The sequence below is a fragment of the Protopterus annectens genome, chromosome 3.part1 (assembly GCF_019279795.1).
Source record: "Protopterus annectens isolate FY-2018-M chromosome 3.part1, PAN1.0, whole genome shotgun sequence".
Classification (NCBI taxonomy): Eukaryota; Metazoa; Chordata; order Ceratodontiformes; family Protopteridae; genus Protopterus; species Protopterus annectens.
Genome location: NC_056732.1, coordinates 1,592,841,094 through 1,592,858,983, shown reverse-complemented (window position 1 = coordinate 1,592,858,983; position 17,890 = coordinate 1,592,841,094).

The following is a 17,890-nucleotide window of genomic DNA, read 5'->3' as shown; positions in this document are numbered from 1 at the left end:
GAATGTAAGTATATATGTTATATATATATATATATATATATATATATATATATATATATATATATATACTTTCATAAAATGCTTTGCTTCTAATAGCAACAGTAGGAGGAATTAAAAAATTAAAACTTTCTACACCAATTCCACAGCTGTCAGTACTATTGTAGCTCAAAGTTAACCGTGTCACCATGCAGTGTTAGAAGAGATTTTCTGAATGCCTCTTCCAGTATAAGTGGACAAGTGGCTCATGATGTTAAGTCTTTTGTTTTCACATTGTGAGGATGCCAGTGGGTTCTAACCCCCAACACTATATTTGTGCTTGCATGAAAACTATTTTGCACATATCTTTTTGCCTCACTAATATCACTGCAGCAGTATGTGTGTCATTTTATGTAAGAAAATTTTTAGTAGTTTGGCGGACATTTTACAATGCAAAATACAAATTTGTTTCTTTTCACTTTTAAATGTAATTGAAACATGCATTTTCTGAGAAGCAGGTGTACTTTGTATATGTACAGTATTCTCAGACATCAAATTGTGCCTCTTACCACAGGCAACCATTGCTCTGCATAAATAGTTCCTACTGTTAATCTTGAATTGGACAGACTGCCATGTGCAGATGGCTGTTGGTTTAGGTCTCCTCCTTGCGTTGCAGCCACATAAGTGGTTTGCACAAGCTGCGGCGTCTAACACACACACAGACACACACACACACACACACACACACACACACACACACACACACACACCATCACAGCCCCCAGATTTTTATGCTCAATTTCTGAGAGACCTGGTTGGCTACAATCACCTGCATTAGAAGCTGAAGTTAAGTGCAAACTTTCAGTACTGTATTTTAGTCTTCTGACAAGTGCAAACGTGCAGTTTTAAAAGTACTGTATTTCATTTTTTCTGTTATCTAATTGTTTCACTGAATAGTGTGCTGTGTGTCTTTCTGCTGTAAGAGGGGATGGTGGTCTTCTCACTTCTTTGTTATCTGATATTTAACTGTTAGCCTAGAGGGCTTCCTCTGTACTTTAAGTGCTAGCCACAAAGTTTGAGAATTCATTTTATGCTCAATTTCTGAGAGACTTGGTTGGCTACAATCACCTGCATTAGAAACTGAAGTTAAGTGCAAACTTGTAGTGCTGTATTTTAGTCTTCTATTAAGTACAAACTTGCAGTTTTAAAAGTGCTGTATTTCATTTTTTCTGTTACCTAATTGTTTCACTGAATAGTGTGGTGTGTGTGTCCCTCTGCTATAAGAGGGGGTGGTGGTCTTCTCACTTCTTTGTTATTTGATATTTAACTCTTAGCCCAGAGGGCTTTCTCTGTATTTTAAGTGCTAGCCACAAAGTTTGAGAATTCATTTTATGCTCAATTTCTGAGAGACCTGGTTGGCTACAATCGCCTGCATTAGAAGATGAAGTTAAGTGCACACTTGCAGTACTGTATTTTAGTCTTCTGTTAAGTGCAAACTTGCAGTTTTAAAAGTACTGTATTTAATTTTTTCTGTTACCTAATTGTTTCACTGAATAGTGTGGTGTGTGTCTCTCTGCAGTTAGTTCCTCATCCACGATCCCTCTTCTTGTCTTGATGCTAGTGTTGGTGGCTCTGGAATTGCCTGCCCCTCCTGTAAGTCTGTATTTGAACACTCCTCCTGGGTCCATCTCATTTGCTCACTTAACCGAGTGCAGTGAGATCATATTCTGATTCAGTGTTCACTCTGCTTAAAGGGGCACTGGCTCAGATTTCTTGCTAGAGGAGTTTGTTTACATTTTAGTAGTCTGTAAGTCACATGTTCCGCTAGAGGCAATGTTTTCAAATAGCCTTTTTAGCATACTGCAGGTCAGATTACACAAACTCTCAGTGGGGGGGTTTAGAGGAAATGCTTAGCATTTGCAGCTGCAGTTTGTCCTTTTGTATTTTCCTTCCCCCGCTCATGAGCAATTAGATTAGCTGAATGACTGGATTTTACTCAGCTAGAGATGCTATCTTCTTGTCACACATAGACCTGGAGCCTCTTTAGCAATGAAGTGATAGCTACTTTACTATGTACCTGCTTTTGCAAATAAGTATTCAAGCCTAGGCAAAAGTATTTTTCATGCTTGTTGCTACAAATGTTTTTCCCTCCACTATCAATTATTTTTCATACAGTGTGTTGTAGTGTTGCTTGTTCCAGTGTGTGTGTGTGTGTGTGTGTGTGTGTGTGTGTGTGTGTGTGTGTGTGTGTGTGTGTGTGTGTGTGTGTGTGTGTGTGTGATGATGTAGGTGCACTTTTATAGTCATACATATTTCCCTCATTTTACAGCACAGCATTGCTTTGGACAGTTGTGCCTTGCAAAGAAACATGTTGACTAACAAATGTCCAAATAATCTAAAATAATAAAATATTTTGCATCTTTTATCTAAAAATGTCATGCAGCTTTCAAACTGAATCTAATCAGTGCTCGAAGAGTATTTTCTCATTAGCTGATGCTGTATGTTGCCCTTCCGAAATTGCACCATAACTATTTGTCTAATAGTGATTCCATCCTACTGGTTTTCTTTTCTCACTTTTTTTCTATCATTCATTGTGGTAAAATGTTTTCAACTTTCACATCTTTCCTGAATGTTTGGCTGAAGTACAGTTAATTTACACTGATTAGCATTTGAAAGCTGAAGCAAATGCAGTCTATACATTTCACCATATACTTTTCAGTACCATACCTAGTATGTTATAGTAGGTAATTACAGGGGTACTTTTACTAAGGCAGTAAAAAGTAAGCGCTGCAGTCAAAAATCTCATGCCATCTATAACCCTATATTTTGACAAATAGCTACTTTTCTATGTATGTAACACAATCTACATTTATATTCATGCGGTTTGAAAATAACATCCTCTTCGTATGTTACTGACAGACTTGAAATTCTAGGCATTTTTAATGTCTATAAATTTCAGATATGATACATATCTAATAATGCAGATCGCAGTTCACAGACCTGTTAATCACTTCTGTACATCGGTTACATGATAGCATCACATAACACAGTGTTTAGTACAGAGAAGTAACAAAACCTAAAAACGTATACAGATGCAGTACTGTCATCTTGGAAGACTTAGCAGGACATGAGTGAGCAACAACATTTACATAAGGCCTGCCAGTACACTTCTGAATGACCCAAACCATACAAACACACCCCAGGCCTGAATGAGAAATATTCTACTGACACAAAGTGTATTGTCTAGACAGCTAGACTGCAGATATCATGCCAGTGACAGAACAGTGTTCCTCACTCAGTATGCGTCACTCTGGTGATTGCTCTCGACATTGCTATGCATTGATGATAAGTCCTACAGTGCATATACCCCTCAAACCTGAATGCATCAGATGAAAACAAGGACATGTTGTTCTCAGTCCAAGGATAGGACATCATCAGCTTGTCAAATGTCCAAGCAACAGTACAATACAAGGTATGGTCAGTGTGTTGATGTCACATTTTAGGTCTGTGCAAATGTCTGACATAATGCTGAGGGTCAGTTAAACATTAAAGGGTAATGTAGTCATAGTGACTTATTATGGAGTACGCACTAATATTATTATGCCAGGTAGTACAACATGTTCCATACACTGTATACATAGTTTTCGTCATTTCACTTCTCAACAATACAAACAGTTCTGATGTTATAATAAAATGTGGGAATTATACTTTTAGTACATCTGGGAACTTGCTGACTAGCCTGCATCACATTACTGGTACTTGTCTCTACTCTGGTTATCCACACCCTCATTTGTCATTAACTACCTCTAAATGTAATCAATAATGTGTTCTGAGCATATACATATTGCGCACACACACAAATGCCACAGATATAGCCAACCTGCTGGCAGAGCAGGCTCAGTGAAAACTTTCACCCCCTGCCCCCATCAGTAAACCAGGACATCCCAGCACCTGCCCTCTCAAAGGCAAAAAGTGGCATGGCCTCCATGGGACCTGATAAGCATCCCTGGCTGCATCCTGCATGAACTCAGGCATGAGCTTTCAGCCTCCATTAGACACCTCTATTCAACCAAAGCCTGAGCACCAGCTTCATCCCAGCTGAATGGAGGATAGCAACTGTCATCCCTCTACACAAAGGTTGGAGCTTCCACTGACCCAGGCAATTATAGGAAACCATCAGCCTAACTAGCCTGATCTGCAAGGCCATGGAACGCATCATCATGGACCTTGCAAAGCAAGGACATTGGCAACTTCCCAAAAGTTTGCCTCTCCACACAGTTTTATTTTTGTCAAAGGGAGATCATGCCTGTTAAATCCTTGGTCAACTTCTTTGAAGCAGTCACCAAAGACATGGATGGTGGGGAAGACGGTGCATAGCACCTACATTGACCTCGCGCTTTAAAGCCTTTGACACTATTCCTCACTTGGGCATAATAGATAAACTCTCCCAGCTAGGCATCAACCTGTATGTTACCAGATGGGTAGCTAACTGGCTCACTGATAGAACCCACTCAGTCAAAGTATGGAAAGCCACCTCTGGTAGACCGGTAACGAGCGGTGTACCCCAAGGATGGGTCTTAGGCATTCTGATTGGGATATACTTTTCTGAGGTGCAAGCCAAAACCAGTGGTCTGTGGCTGACCAGGTTTGCAGATGACTGCAAGCTGGGTGCTGTCTTAAATTCCCCTAGTGATGTGAACATCCCCCAAGAGGGCCTTACCCAAACTAATGACTGCTGTCAGAAGTATGGCCTCAAACTGAATGCCAAGAAATGCGTCACAATCCTCTTTGTAGAAAAAGTCATCCCTACTAATTATCAGATTAATAATACTGTATTAAGCATGCAATCAGTTGTGAATGACTTAGGCACACAGGTTGATAGCAGCCTGACTTTTGACCATGACATTGCCTCTGTTGTATGGCTTTCTATATGGCTCACCTCATAAATAAGGGTGTTTCATCCAGGAACAAGTTGGTCAAAACATCCCTGTACTCCTCCATTATCAGACCCATTATCGAGTACAATGCCCACTTTGGCATGTACCTTGACAAACACATGCAGCAGTTTGAGAAACAACAGAGGTTCCTGACCAGGAAAATCCAGGGTCTCAAACACCTGTCCTATACATATAGGCTAAAACCCCTGTCCCTCTACTCAGTCTCATACAGACTGCTCAGAGGTGACCTGTGTGTCTGGGTATACAAGGGCCATTTCAGATCCAGCTCTTGACTGGGTTCCTGCATACCCATAAGACAAAGCTCCACTCATGCAACTCAAAGCAAGGCCTTTAACCTGGTCTGTAACATTAATACAATAGAACTTGCTGGTGGGATAGATTTGTGCCCCAAAGACTCCCCCATCTGTGGAATAAACTTCCACTCAGTGTTGAAAGCAGAATACCTCTCAGCCCTCTTTAAAAGGAACCTGGATGACTGGATGGGAAACAAAAAATATACCCTATGGGATCCCAACTGTGTCCCTCCTGGACAGGGGTAACAGCTGTTGACTTAGAGAGAACATGTGTGAACTTCTTAGCTAGACTTATAAATGCCTCTGGGCCAATAGCCTAGTATCAACCCATGATCCTATGAACCTATAATAGAAAATTATATACATCTACAGTATATCCATCTATATATAATATATATATATATATATATATATATATATATATATATATATATATATATATATATACTTACACATACACACACGATGTGGCAGGACTGAAAACCTACAACCAACAAATTGTATTAATAGAATGTAAAATATATTTTCCAACACAACAAATAAATACATTAAATACATTTACAAAATGTTATTCAGAACAGTTTTGATTGCACAAAGGTGGTGAGAAATGTTGTTAATAATATCCCATTAACTTTGATGCTGAAATTAAATTAAATTACATTGAAAAATAAATATGCACATTGGACACAAAGTACAGGGATGAAGTAGAATTACAAACAATAACCTGAGAACACTTTGGCATGGAATGGCAGTATCACTGTATTTGTTATTCACTAAGTTGTTAAAGTATAAGGAGATTCCTCAAGATTGGAGATGTGCATGTGGCGCAACCCTATTTAAGGGATAGAGGAACAGCACAAACCCAGAGTCACAGAGACTCATAACTTAAGATTGTAGTGACGCTGCACTTTGTTCAACCCATGTTTAAGGGAGAGAGAAATAGGAGAAACCCAGTATCACTTTGGGCAGAGATCCCATAACGCAAGATTGGAGACATTAATTTGTTCAACTCATATTATTAAGGGACAGGGGAACAGGACAAACCCAGCATCACAGACACCCATAACTTAAGATTGAAGACATGCTCTGGCTCAATGCATATTTAAGGAAATGGTAACAGGACAAACCCAGAGTTGCAGAAACCCATAACTTAAGATTGGGGACATGCACTTGTTCAACCTATATTTGGCGTGGGATAGGGAACCGGACAGATGCAGAGTCATAAAGACCCATAACTTTACTTTATTTTTGTGGAAAAACAATGGAAAAGATTATTTGCGTAATGTATCATCAGAATTGAGAAGACTAGCCCCCGGTTTCACTATATTTCTTTACAGGACTAGCTTAGTCCTGCACGGAAGTGAACGTTTAGGAGCAAAAGCGGCAGCCGCCAGGCATATTAATGAATGCATGCTGCCTGGGAGCTCCTAAACAGACACGGAGCATGTACGAAAGTAGGGGGGTGTGGCATCTGAGAGCAGAGGCTCACAGAATATACATGCTCCTGCAATCAAGAACAGCAGTTTAGGAATAGGAATGAGTGAGACCGCTCATAGGTGTTCACATACCCCCAGCAACATCCCCCAAGTTTATAAGAGCAATAGTTAATATATAAATTATAAACAAGCTTCTTTTTTTAATCAAACAGATAAAATTTAACTGTAGATGCGCTGGTTTGCCCATTGCTTAACTATGTTTATTGCAGCTTAAATCACACACTAGGATAACAATCAAGATATATGCAAATAAAGCAGTACTGCAATAGTGTAGTGGGCAGAGCATTTGCCTTGTGAGCAGTCATTCCCGGTTCGAGTCCCACACTATTACATTCCATTTCCATGTCAAATCAATTTATGAGCAAAATTTTTTGTTGCATAACCTACTAAATAACATAAATTTGTGAAATGGAGTAGTGCATTAAATGTAGATGTGAGGTGTCATTGTTGTAATGTTGTAAAATTTGTATTTATTTTAATTTTACATTTGTTAACCGGGCTAGTCTAACTGGATATATTTCCATTTTAAGTAGAGGCCTGGGGAGAAAGACTCCAGTAGCAACAAATAAAAATTGAAATTAAAAATTAAAAATCAATATTAATACATAGTAAATGAAAGGATTTCAATAGAAGATTACTAAAAATACAGGAAGTAATAATACTAAAAAATACAGGAAGTAATACAATAAAGTAGGTGTTTACAATAGTAAAGGTGACAATATGTACAGGATAATTCATTATGCAATGTGATTCATGTAGACTATCAGCACATCAAACAGGATGGAGAGACTTTCACAGTAAAATCCACAGATAATCACAAGTGCCCCATACAGTATAGCATATGTACACATGAATCAGGGATACAAATCGAATGGGCACAACGTGTGGTAATGAATGATAAATCCATAGAGTTTTCTAAATCCAATTCATCTTCCAAAAAAACATTTTACATTACTAAGGTCTAAATTAGTGTGGGTGGAAAGCGGGAGTAAGCACTTATTAAGCAAGATTAAGCATATTTAAGCAGTGGTAAGTGGGTTTAAGTTTCATTTGTGTGTGTGGGTAAGTAAGCAATGCACACACAGGTTAAGCAATATTAAAGCTTAACTCTCTGTAAGCATATTTAACCAGGGATTTAGCACCTGTTTAACAAGGCGCTAAACCCCTTTAAGGTAATTGCTTTGCAAAGTGCCTTAATCACTCTGTATGCAACAGCCGCTGTTCTGGCCAGAAACAAAATAAACAGCCTTTGCAGATCTTGAACCAGGACCCTGAACACTATAGTCACAGTAGTTAACCAATAAGCCATCACAGCAGTACATAGGATTGAGGTATCACCAGACATATCCTCACTATATAGGAAAAAAATCAAACTGAACATGTGAAAGGAATCAATATACAGTTTTATGTTGTATAACCTACTACATAATATAAATATGTGAACTGGAGTACTGCATTAAGCCCAGATGTGAGGTGTCATTAAAGTGTTGAAATCCCCTAATAAACACAAGGACCCCATACAGTGTACACACACATGAATCATGGATACCAAACACATATTTAACATGTAATGAATAATAAATCAATGCCAAAAAGCAAATAGTATGCAAATTAAAAATTAAGCAACACTAAGCATTGCACAGCCCAGCTTACTAGGCATAAGCAATGTGTTAAGCTGTTTAACTCATTTTGCCCATTGGTATACCCCTTTAAGCAATGCCAACTTCAGGTAAGCATGTTTCCCCATGGTTTATTATTTTCAAAACTGTCCAATCACAGCAAATAGCCAGAAACTGGCCCTATTTAAACTCAAAAGGCGGGAATACATCTCATAACTGGTTGCAGCTTCCTCCTGTAGGCACCCAGTGATGACTGGTGTATGGGAGAGGGTGGCTTTCTACGCACAGCCAGCTTGGGTATCAAGGAGTCCAGAGTCATGGCAGGACTCCTTGTGAAAGAACATGACCAGAGACTGCTGCAGGGCCAGTACCAGGGTTGCCAATACAAAGAGGAAGTCTGGGACCATCTCACTCATGCTTTCAACAGTGCCACTGGCATACCCCGAACTGGTGAGCAGGTCAGGCATCACTATGCTGACCTTGAAGTGAGAAAGGGGATCTGTTGATCAGTGAACTCCAAGAGGCTAGGAGGACGGGGATGTGCCAGCTATGTGTAAGCATCAGACCACCGCCTGGTTTAATAAATTGCCAGTTCATGTATATTATGGATAGGTGGTGGCTAAATATTCCTCTTGGCGTATTCTCTCTGGCAGTGGCAGTTGAGTGGGCTGTGAAGCTAGGAAGCCCATGCCTGTAGATTGCAGCAGTTGCAATGCAAAGGAGTGTTAGTAATACTTTTGCATGTACTCGTCATAGGAAATAAATCTTAAATGTAGTAGTAAGTTGTATTGTTTAAGGCATGTACTGCATACACCAGAGAATATGGCAGGTACAATCTCACTTGAGCATTGTATGTAAATAAAAGCATAATAGCCTGGACAATAAAGGTCTTAACTGCTAACTGCATGTGTTTACTCTGGTATCAGCATGGTAAATGTAGAGTTGGGTAACTTCTTAATAGTGCTGTTGTATTAAACACTGTTACCCACACTGTGCTACATAAATAAAATCTGTAGCAATGTCTGTATATGACTGTTGTAATCATCGTAGGTCACATAGTACAACTCCGAGAGAGACTTCTATATATAGAAAAACAGTGAAAAGACAGACAACATAATCCAGATAGCACACTCAACTGAGATCGCAACTGTTGTATTTTTAGCTTACACAGCCAGCGGTATTCAAAAATCCTGGTAGTGGTAGTAGGCTGTATGCAGAATTATATCCAAATAACTGTACAGATATATGTCCAGAATGTCCAAAGTAATTATTGGCTCCATATTCTGTTTGCCCAAAATTCCTGTCAAATCTAGTGGGATGATCACAGACATTTAGGCAGTAATTGAATAGAGCGATGACGAATTTGTTGAGTTGAAACTCTTTCAAGAAAAAAGAGTTTCAACCTCCAAAGCTTGATGTAATAAACCCTTTTATATGGATGGTCGTGTTTTGCCTTTTGTTACTGGATTTAATCTTTGTGTTGGTTCACCAGTATGTGTAGCTATTCTACACCTGTTTTTGGACTTTGTTAGGTGCAAATAAGAAATACAAGTGATTGTCAGGTGACATCTATATAAGAACAAACCTGTCACTCTAGCAAGCAACTCCACAAAATGTTATGAGAGTAATAATATGTATGTCCCATCTCCATACCAGTGTTGCGGCTGTGACCAGAGTGTGTGCAGTGAGACGATGTGCATAATACTAATGTGGAATCTGGTAATATGTGTGTGTCACTCATTCAGGTAGTGCTAACAAAACACCGCCTGCACAGGTCAGTATGATATCAAAACTGTGCCTAGAAATAAAAGATTGGATATCCTGTACTGTTACTGTTTCACTTGGTATTGTATGGTGCATTGTTAGTGTTGCAGTTGCGTCTGAATAATAAGGTATTACTTCATCACTGTGACTCCACTACGGCAAAAGTAAAGCTACATAATAAAAACTGTCTAGGAAACTCATGTATAAGTGTAGTAATTACAAGTTCAGATTGTAAAACCACAGGAGAGACTCTTATAGACAGAAATCAAAGAGATACACAGCAATATCTATATAGCACACTCAACTGTGATGGAGACTACTTTTATTTTTAGCAGAGACAGCCATGGTTCCTAATCCTGCAAGTAGTAGTAAGTGATATGCAGAATCATACCTCAGAAATTTTGATAATTGTCCAGAATGTCCTGTAAATCTTCGGCCCATATCTGCCGGGGTTTGTTACCCCTGTCCCCTGGCATATCAGTGTGCTTAATCTTCTACATGTAGGCAACATTTCCGCGTCGGTATAACTGACTGGTCAGGGCCTCTACATATCTGAAAATGTCAATGAAAACAAACCTGTCGTGAACAAATCACCAAAGGTTTAAGAGGGCAATAGTCAAAATATGTCCCGGTTCACTTGCATTAAGTTTTCAAGACATGCCCAGAGTGTGTGCAATAAGAGATGGACAGGTGGCGTGCATAACATCAACCTGGAATCTGGGAATATGTGGTAGAAAACAGTAGTGTTAACATACAATACCTCCACAGGTACACCAGGTAAGAGGTGTATACTTGCAGGTAAAACTCATTCTCCATGTATATAATTGTATACATCCATACAACTGTTCCAAAGCGCAAGGCCAGAGGAGTAGTGTAGTAAAACCTGTAAGGTACAGATCATGCACTGACTAGGAAAGTAAGGAGAATGACAGGACTATACTCAAGTTGTTAATCGACATCTTTCTCCTTCTTCCCCACCATATCTGGTAGCAATACAAACTAAATACACAACTCAATCGTGGTATGTGGCTCCATTAAATCTATTGTTGGGACATATGTCCTACTGTTTGCCAAATACTTAAATTTGTTCCTATGCATGTGCCATGTTGAAATACACCTACTGGTGGCATGCTGTCATCAATGTACCTGCCGGTATGCTGGTTGTAAGGGCTACATTGTGGTCTCTGATGGATCTAGGACTTTGATTGAAAGATCAAAAGCCCTAATCCATTAATATCAACACAAATAAAAGTGCTTTCATCAAAGCGCTTTGTTGTTAGCGGCGTTTAAAAAACAAAAAACCCCTATAAAATCTATTTTGAATGCAGCCGTGCAAGCACCCCTGCACCCCCACCAATTTCACTTTAATATTCCTCTATCTGGTGGTCGGGCACTACATTGGGGAAAAGGGGAATTTTCCTTGCCAGCACTGTAGCATGATCGAACAACAAACATACTTTACGCCGAAACTGCTGCTTCGTGAACAGCACTTTGTGCAAGTATGTTCATCAATTTGGGATTTGGGTGAAAGATGCAGTCGAAAGCATCTGTACAGATCCATGTTCCATATATGCATGTGCATCCTGTTTGCTACATGCAACTGTTCTATATCTGGTCTTTCAGGTTAATGGTAATATCTATGCATGCTGTTACACCTAATCCTGGAATGTGTTGGACTACTACTTTCTACCTACATATGTTGTAAATTTGAACACCATAGCATGTTTGTAGGCCGGGTCCCAGCTGACCCACCTGTCCCACCTCAGCTGGTCGTGGTCACTATGCATCTGCATGTCTGGGGTCCACCTCTTGGACCCTCCCTCATCTGATGGTCCCTCCACCACCTTTGAGTGGGAACCGCCTCAGTGGGATGGGGCTCACCTCCACCTGGGAGTGTATGGGACAGGACACTGTCACCGGTCACAGGTCCAGCTGTGGTGAATAGCTTGGTAATGCTGGGGAGTTTGGAGACCACTATGCCAGCTTGAGGCCACATGTCAGTAGCTAGAGGGTCAGCTCAATCTCCTACTTCCTGCCCCCACCACAGCCACCTTTGCTGTGAAGGTGCAGTGGTGACTGCACATGGGTGGGTCCCTAGTCCCATTGTATCCACTATGGGCCTAATGGGTCTGGATTTCCAAACACCCTTCCCCATCAAGGTAAGTTTACTCCCCCACATGTCATATACCACCTCTGTATGCTGTCTTTGTCTCTTGTTCAGTTATCCTACCTAACCTACCTCCCTAACATACCTAATTTCTATCCCTCCCAACATCCCACTCTCACCAGAAAAGACAATCTGTTCTAAAAAATCTCACTTCCATATATAGTATTCCATTTTCAAAGACACGTGTCCACTGGATACATGTAATCTGGTTGAATAGGCTTCAACATACTATAGTTGTCCCCACTCCTCTCTCAGGGTTTGTGTCCAAATTCCATTCCAAATTAGTATATGCAACAGTTGTTGCTGTAGAAGAAATGGGTAGCTATGGAACTTCCTTAAAACCATTCCCACATCCCATTATTTTCCCCCTACTCGTCTTTATTAATTCCTTTTTCACTCACTCATCCTATCAACCCTTTTCATTGTTTTAAAGAAATTAGCAATAGGTAAGTGGAAGTAAGCACTTTTAAGCAGCAGTAAGTGGTTTAAGCCTGTTTATATGGTATGCAAGCAATGCCTACACAGATTGCTAATTGAAAAGCTACATCAGTATAAGAAACTGTAACCAGATGTTAGTAGTGCTACCAATAATAATAAACCCTCTTCCAACTGCTTAAAATGCCTTAATCACTTCATATATATATATATATATATACAGCAAACTATATAAATATATATATATATATGGTTAAGGTATATATATATGGGTCTACTTCAATAATAAATTAAAAAAAAAAATAATATAAAAATTAAACAATATGTATGTTTAATGTATATATATTTAATTACATAAAGTAAAATAATTTTATAATTAAATATTTTGTTTTCAATTAAAAATAATTTATATTAATGTATGTAAATTGGTTATAATTAATATTTAAAATTTTTAAAGGTTTTTAATATTATTTTAATAATTATATTGTTTATTTATTTAAGTATTATTATTGGGGAAGTGTGGGTTTGTTGATTTATAATATTATTTATTTTAAGTTGGGTATTACTATTTTTTATTAAGGTTATGGATATGTTTTTGTAAAGTTTTTTTCGTTTTAAATTTTTTTTTTTTTTGGTGTTTTTTTTGGTTTTAAATTTGTCTAAAATTTTTACAAAATAGCCCCTATATATATATATATATATATATATATATATATATATATATAAATACATACATGTATATTTGGTGCTGTTTGCCCAAGATTTTCTGGGTTATTCTACTAGGGTCTTTTTGGGGGAAAATAAAACCCTTTTAATTTTCATGGTAATCAGCATGTAAAATCCACCAATCATTTGGGGCATTTTGGGTCCCAAAAAAAAAGACACAACATATCATAATACACTGTGATATTTTTAATATTTATATTATATATATTTTTATTATAAATTAAATATATATATATATTATTATATATATAAATATTTTTAATAATATATATATATGTGTGTGTATATAAAAAATATATATATATATATATATAGATATATATATATATAATATATATATATATTTTTATATTTAATTATAATTTTTTATTATATATTATTTATATATATATATATATATATATATAATTTATATTATAATATTATATATATATATATATATATATGTTTGTGTGTGTGTGTTTTATATATATATATATATATATATTTTATATATTATATATATAAAAAAAATAATATATATATAATTTGGGGGGGGGGGTATATTATATATAAAAAATTATATAATTATATAATAAAATGGGTGTTTTAATATTTAAATTTTAATAAATATATATAATTAATAAATATACAAAACAAAACAAAGTCACTTAAAGGGGTACCCCAACTAAATTTTTTATTTTATAAAAAAAAATTATGAATACAATACCAACGTTGGGCCCCAAAAGGTCCCCAACATACAAAGCAGTAAAATTCCCCCGTTGATTTTATCAATAAAATGTATAGTACCCTACCAAAAACAATGTGGGAATAAAATTTAAAATATACACACAACAGTTTCAACAAAATATTTATTAATTTATATATTATATTTTATATTAATGTAACTACACCAAAATATTATAGGAAAATACATATTTGTGCCACCAACTAAAGCCATTTCCACTGGCCACATAAATGGACAGTGTATAGTCACCCATACAAAAAAATTTTTTGAAACATAACCCCCAAGGAATAAAATAAACCCCACACAGGTTTTGCATACATAGGAATTTTGGTTTTGTAATTTTTAACCAGTCTAGGGGTTTTTCTTTAAATCCAAACAAATTTGCAACCCAATAGATATTTAAAATTTAACTGAAAAATAACTATCTGCTGCAGGAAGGCCTCAAAAGACCAATAAAAACAACTTTGGGAAAAACAATAAAAAGAATGCAGATGATATCCAGCACTCTTATAGTCCCCCGGAAAAAAGGGGAAGTTGACACGGATTTTTGTTAAATTGTCCAAAACACTGACAAATGCTGTTGGGTAAAATAGGAAAAATTTTCCCAGAGTATAATTGGGTACTTAATACCTTAAACAAACCCCAAATTTCTCACATGTTGTAAAAATTATGTGATACCCCCATAGACTGCACAGGGCATATAAACTGTTACAACCTGACCTCTACTGCAGAAAACTCATGTTTTTACAAAACCCAGTAGAACCCAACAATATGTGGAAACCCTGGAAGTGGGAGGGCAGCTGACAAACACAGGCCACTACATAAAACCCCACTTGGTTTTGGAAAAGTGGTATGAGGGTGGAAGAGAACACAGGCATAGTGAAATTGTTGTCAACACTGACAAAAGTGGTTCAATGCTGCAAATCCCATCAAAGAAGTCAATCATAAAAAGGGGTAGCCGGGGAAATAAACAAACACCAAATAGAAAAACCGCGGGGGAAGAAAAACAAAAACCCCAAAAACAGGAAACTATCAGACAGACTCACCCCAAAATTAAATATATAACCCCAAAACCCCGTAAAACTGGTCTATAAATGAGATATATATTTCCCCGGTGTTTTAAATGACAAAACTCACATCTATCTGTGTTTGGAAACCTTTTCAAATTGCCCTTTACTGCAAGTTTTTAAAAAGGTTTGTTGTGTTGAACACTGTGCCAACGGAAGGATGCCAATAAGGAAAATGGGCCAGACCAATGAGGGATTTTTTTGTTTGGGTTTATGACATGGAATGGAAAGAAAACACTGCATCGGGACAATAAATATGTTGGTGGCCATCACCTGTCTGGGTACCACAAACCCCACTTTTCAAAGAGTTAAATTTACGAGGGAGCAAAATAAAAAACAACAAAATAAGAAAGCAGGCACTGGGCCAAGGGGGAAAAAAAAAACAAAAAAACAAAACCTTCCAAAATTAGACCTTATTTTCCCACAAAAAGGTATGGAAAATAGCAAATTTGGGGACTTTGGCCAAAAAGGGTGTTTGGAAGATTTTTTGGCCTATGTTGGAAGAGAGCGAACAATGCAGGCAAGGAGCTACCCCGTGGGTAGTGGCCTATGTCAACTGTAGAGAGACTGCTGAAAGATGAAGAAAGTTTTTTGTGTTGGGAAAACAAATTACGTGGCCAATAGGGTGGTAAAGTAAACCCTTTGGGTGGGGGAGAAATTGCAGGAACTAAGAACATGTAATTTGTAAATGCGAAAAGTATGAATAAAATGAAATTTTAATATAATGTTAGGCTTGTCCAAAATTTGGTGTCTGGTAAAGGAAAATGAGTGTGGGAAGGAGGTTAGAGTTGTGGACCTGATGTTGAAGACCCAAATAAATATTATATGTTTTAAACCCCAAAGGGATAAAGCAGTGATTTTTTGGAAAGTGGATAAAAGGGGGGTTTTAAGAAGGGCATTGGGGGCTTTCCAAAATTTAGAGTCACCAGTAAATATTTATAGGAAGGGTTTAGGTGGGTTAAAATGAGAGAAATTGTTAGCCCAAAGGGTGTGGGTTTGGGTATGTTGGGAAGGAGGAGGAGGGGAAAGGGACCCCCGGCAGGAAAGGGGAAAATAGGATGGGTGTGAGGCGGAAATTTGAATGTTGGCAGAGACTGGGAAGGGAGAAAGGGGTGTATATGGACAGAAAGGGAAAGGTTGGAATTGTGGGGGAAGAGAAGAGGAAGATAAGGCAGGTTTTGGAGGTGGGTTCAAATTGTTTTTTCAGGTTGGATGGGAGGAGAAATGGCGGGATTATTTTAAAGGAAATATGAAGAGTGTTTTTAGGTGAAAAGAGGGGGAAAAAGGATGTTTAGAAGCTAGAAATTGAGGGTAATGATAAGTTGAGGCATACTCCCCAAGAGGGTGTGTAGGGATGGAAAAATTTTGGGGGTTGGGTGAATGGTGAGAGAAAGGGTGAGAGGTGGGGATTGGAGCAGATTTCAAGGGATGTTGGTGAAGGGAACGGGGATGAGGAAGTGAGGGTAGGTATGGGGAAACAAAGAAAGCAAAGGGAGATGGAGTATGTTTTGAAAAGGGGATATGGCTATGGGGAATACGTATTTTCAAGGGGAGGGGCATAGGGTGCTCGAGTGGAGGAAAAGACAAGGTGGATTATTTTTTTTAGGGCCGTCTGAAGGAGTTGGAGATGAAAGTGGTGCAGGAGAAAGTGGTTTCAGATAGGAGGTGGGTTTTTAGGTGAGTTGGTGATAAGAAGGGGAGGTGGGGACACCCAAAGGGTCAAAAGGTGGAAAAAGAAAAAGGGAATTTTGGAGGTGGGGCAGGGAGATTAAAACAGGCCTGGGGGGATAAGATTCCCAAAAACTGGGTAATAAAGAGCAGTAAGGAGGCCTAGAAAGGTGCTTGGAAAAAAGGAAGGGTGACAAAAAATGGTGGGGGAATGAGGAAGTAAGGAGGATCAGGAAAGAGGTTTGGGAAAAAAAGGGGGGATTTAAATGGAAAGTAGACGGAGTAAAGGGAGAGGTCAGGCAAAGAGAGGGGGGGAAAGGTAAGGAATTGAAGAGTTTATGAAAGGGGCACAAGGGGGGAAAAAAAACCGTAAATTGGTGACAGGGGACCAGCGGAAAGATGTGCAGAGGTAAAGGTGTAAAGGGTTGAAAAATACAAGTAGGAAAATTTTGAGGGAGGAAAAAAAACGAGGGGGGGAGAAAAGCAAGAGAGGAAGAAGGTTGGATGTGAGGGATGTGAATCATGAAAAATGGTTAAAAGGGGGAAGTAAAAGGTTAAAAGGGGGGGGGGGGGGGGGGGGGGGGGGGGAGAGGGGGGGGGGGGGGGGGGGGGGGGGGGGGGGGGGGGGGGGGGGGGGGGGGGGGGGGGGGGGGGGGGGGGGCGGGGGGGGGGGGGGGGGGGGGGGGGGGGGGGGGGGGGGGAAAAAAAAAAAAAAAAAAAAAAAAAAAAAAAAAAAAAAAAAAAAAAAAAAAAAAAAAAAAAAAAAAAAAAAAAAAAAAAAAAAAAAAAAAAAAAAAAAAAAAAAAAAAAAAAAAAATAAAAAAAAAAAAAGGAAGGCCTAAGATAAAAGGTTTTAAAAAAGGAAAATTTTTTGGGGGGGGGAAAAGGGGGGACTTGGGGGAGGTTTTTTTTGGTTTTGGTGGGGGGGGGAACAAAAAAAAGGCAAGGGGTTTTCCCAAAAAAAAGGACAAAAGGAAGAAAAATTTTGGAAAAC